Source organism: Crocuta crocuta, unplaced genomic scaffold, assembly GCF_008692635.1.
Source record: "Crocuta crocuta isolate KB4526 unplaced genomic scaffold, BGI_CrCroc_1.0 scaffold593, whole genome shotgun sequence".
Taxonomy (NCBI): domain Eukaryota; kingdom Metazoa; phylum Chordata; class Mammalia; order Carnivora; family Hyaenidae; genus Crocuta; species Crocuta crocuta.
Genome location: NW_027529544.1, coordinates 668,917 through 673,532, shown reverse-complemented (window position 1 = coordinate 673,532; position 4,616 = coordinate 668,917).

Genomic DNA, 4,616 nt, shown 5'->3' with positions numbered 1-4,616 from the left:
TAAAACCAACTCTTGGAAATATATCTCTTTAAATGATGCTATGGAAAAAATCATATAAGAATTTTTGTGCTCGAGATTCTTTTCAAAAGAAAAAATATATATGTAAAAGTAGAAGAGAATGATTTGTCCCAAGTTTGTTTGAGGTTGTAATGATGCTCAAAGTAATACAGTCTTTGCAAATCATTTCTGTCAACAGCAGAGCCTTTTAATTAACCAAGAGTAGGGTGAGTAGGGAAACCTGTGACAAAGAGAGGCTCTGGCCAGCAGCATGAAATCACAGCATTTACTATTTTAAAGTTGGAAGGGACTTTAAAGAAAATCTAGTCTAGCCTTCTCATTTTACTTCTCAGCTCTTTTCAATTTGGATTCCATCTCTGTCAATCCACAGAAGCAGCTCTAAGTCTTCCAATGTGTTACTCGTAACTAAGGCCAAAAGGATATTTTTGTTATGTCATCTTGACATTCCCATGGCCCGTAACATTATTGGTCTCTTTTCCCTTCTTTCTTTAAAATTATTTTTATTTAATTGCAGTAACCACATATAACATAAGATGTATTCTCTCAACAGGTTTTTAAGTATGCAATGCAATATTGTTAACTCTAGGCATGGTATTTTACAGTGGACCTCTAGAACTTATTCATCTGGCATCACTGAAGCTTTATAACCATTGATTAGCAGCTACCTATATCCCCCTCTCCTCTGTCCCTGGAAACCACCATTCTGTTCTCTTGAAATACCTTCCTCCCTTGACTTAGTGATATAGTGCACTCCTTGCTTGCCTCCTCTTCTGTCTTTTGGCAGGCATATCCTACTTTGCCTGGTTATAAAAGTTAGAATTCCTAAAGACTGTATTCTAGATTCTTTCTTCTTCTCATACTATACTCCTTTAGACAATATTATGCACATCCATACCTTCCATTACCCTTTTATACAGATGACATGCAAATATATATTTCTGTCCAGACCTGTAATCCAGTTGCTTCCTAAACAGTTCCTGTTGGATGTCTCAAAGGCTCCTCAAACTCCTCATGTCAAAAACAAACTTTTAATACTCTCTCCAAATTCATGCCTATTCTACTGGGCCTGTTTCATTGTTGCCAACCAAAAGCCAACACATAATCTCTAAAACTTCCTCTCCATCACCCACCGTATTTAGTTCCTCATCAAACCCTATTGGTTTAATCTCTCAAATGTTTCCCAAATTGTCCACTTCTCTCCATGTCAACATCCACAACCCCAGCTGAGTATTCCTTATCTCTTCTTTGCATTGTAGCAACAATAGTTACCTTACTAGTCTGTCTGAACAAACGGCTGATCCTCCACCACCACATTCTATACACTCTAGCCAGAGTGGTTGTTTAAAAATAAAACTTTGATTATATCACATACCCTGATTAACACTATGACTTTTCATTGATCTTCGGGTAGAACAAAAAAACTACTTAACATTACCTAAAAGTTCCGCATGGTCTGGCCCATACCTACATTGTCCTTCATCTCCTCACCTACTCATCTCATTTCTTCCCCTGTAACCATATTGGCATCTTTTTAGTCCCTCACGCTTGCCATATTGCTTACTCCCAAGGAGTGCCTATGCCTCCCATTTTGTCTTGTTAATATCAACTTATTTTTCAAATCTCTGCTCAAATGTTATTTCCTCAAGAAGGCTTTCCCTGTATCAACTCTTCCTATTACAGTCTTCCTTAGGGCTCAGCAACTCTGATTCAAAGTGTTTATCACCACTGCATGTATACATATCTAAGATTAATTGCCTAAATAATGAGCTTTGTAATGGACAGGAACAGCATTTGTTTTAGGCTATCATTGTATCTTCATACATTTACTGATAATGACAATAATCAGAATGGTTTTGATGATGATTAGGATATAATTTTTTAAATGTACCCAGAAGTACTGCTTAAACAAAACAATATACTTAAATATGTATACTTCTGTCAAAACTTATTTCTCAGAGAATTTAAAAATGAAGAACTATGATTATTTGAAAGAAAACCAAGCTCAGTGGCTCATGAGTCTATAGCATGAGATGAAAATACATATAAGAGGTTAGGAATCTGATGTCCTTGATTCAGGTTCCAACTCTAACACTGATCAATTATGTGACTTTGGGAAAGCCATTTAATCCCACTGAACCTCTTTTTTCATAATATGTAAAATATAGATGATAATATTGCTATATAAAATACTTCTGTCTGGAATAGTCTTGAAAGTCATATAAAATCATAGCTGAGGACGTGTTTTAGGCTCTTAATCTCAGTTCTTAGCATCTCTGGACTACTAAAATTCATATTTTGACTTTATCCCTTGGACAATTCCACTTTCAAGCACAGTAAGTCTCGAGAGCTTAGAAAAGGTCTTATTTGCAATGCAATGGAATCCTGAAGTTGAATGCACCTATGCCTCTAAATCACTAAATTACAACTAGGCATGTGACACCTTCATTTTGTACTCTTCTTATCAGAGAAAAGAGAAGATTCTGACCCATCCTATAATGTCATAAAGATCAATATACAATGTTTGGTCTCTATGATGCTACATATTAAAAATTTCTATATAGATGTAAACAAATAGAGACATGACTTATAAACACTAGTATTGTTTGAATAGCAGTATCATTTACTAATGCTGATAAGCCTCTAACATGTATAATGCTTTATAGTTTTCAAAATACTTATACTATGTGATAGGCAGAACAGTGATTAATCACCGTTTTTTTCCAATGAGGAATCTCAAATTCATGTAAGTTGATCAGTTTTCCCAAGTCCACATGATTATTAAGTGACAAAATCATACTTTCTATATTTACTACCCAAGTGAACAGACTTATTTCTCATCATATATATGATTGATCTTATTTTTCAAGTCACTGAAAACCTACTATATACCTATTTTTAAACTATTTTTAATCACTATATTTATGATTCCATTATAGTAAGTGACACTTTCTGGAGAACATTTTAGTGTCCATTATATTGAGATCCAATTACCCACAAATGACCAATAAAAAGCTCATTATTAAGAGTCTAAAATGTTTTTCCTTAGGGAAAGAGTTCAAAGATGTCCAGTATATCAATATCCGACATCAGATCTCTTTGTGAACTCTTATGGGTCTTGCTGCAGAGAGATGATCCTCCTTAAATATGGGCATTTTTTTCTCCCCTTGAAAAGATGAAGTAGGGGCGCCTGGGTGGCTTAGTCGGTTGGTTAAGCGTCCGACTTTCACTTAGGTCATGATCTCGCGGTTCGTGGGTTCGAGCCCCGCGTCGGGCTCTGTGCTGACTGCCAGCTCAGAGCCTGGAGCCTGTTTCAGTCTGTGACTCCCTCTCTCTCTGACCCTCCCCTGCTCACGCTGTCTCTCTCTCTCTCCTAGAAATAAATAAAAAATTAAAAAAAAAAAGAAAAGATGAAGTAGGGATTAAGAAAGGGCTTATTAATTTACAGTCGACACCAACCAAGATGCAGAGGTTTCAGGCAAATTAGACAAGGCAAGAAGTTGTTTTACCAAATCTTTAGTTTCTTGATGATGCTTCCTCACAGAGAACAATAAAGTCAATTTCATCTTGATAGAATGCACTTTATGAATTTTAAGAGAGATTTTCTTACTTTGAACAGAACCTTCTTTCACTATAGGGCCCTAGAGCAGAATGAATTTCTGAGAGAGAAGGCCCTCTGACATGCATATTCATTATGATATTTGTTAAATCATGTGGTTTGTGAGATTAGTGATTAGTGATTGCCATTTTTTGATTATATATAATATCTCAGGGATCAGGTAGACAGTCTCTCTCGTAAATCAGAGATCACCAAGTTAACACTGCAGAGGCAACAAATGGCTCTCAACTTTTATGACCACTCATTGGTCCATATATTCTTTTATCCCCTTGCAATCATCATATTGGAAATGAAAGGCACACTCAAGAGCCCACTCTGTTGGGTTAAATAAATTGCTAGGAGTTCAAGAATCTAAGAAGGAAGGTGAAAACCAAAATGTAGTTCCTGAATGTTGATTTGTGCAGGCAGCCAGCAGCACTTGTGCTGATGAATTTATAGCAGTTTTCAATGGCCAACATTGTCCACAGAACAAGGATGCCCAAAGAGCTGATTTGCCCTGCATTTGTTCTCTTTCATGTTAGAAATCCAGTTTGCTTCTGTCTTCTTTATCTTGTAGACTGAATAAAGATGCTCCGCATGCAGAGAGACAGGCTTCAAGGCCATGAAGTCTTAATGTGAAATCACTGTGCTTCCAGGCTCCATACAGACAATTGAATGTCTATCCAGAGCATTTCTGGATTAAATTAGTTAGAAGTCAGAAAAATCATTTTCGGATTGGAGCTCTCCTGCTTATTAGTGTTCAGTGTTCACAGACCACAAATGTGTCCAACACTTGAAACAATTTCTATTTCCAACGATGATTCATACAAGTGATTGCTTCTCTGTTGGCTAATGTGAGAAATGCAGCATTTCTTTTCATAAACATCAAGTGGGCAAACAATAATTTGGAAGATAAATCAAATGTAATCTCACTTGAATGTATTAGAAAGGTTCCTCCTTGGCTATAATTCTAAAAATGAAAATAATGAATAACAATAAGATT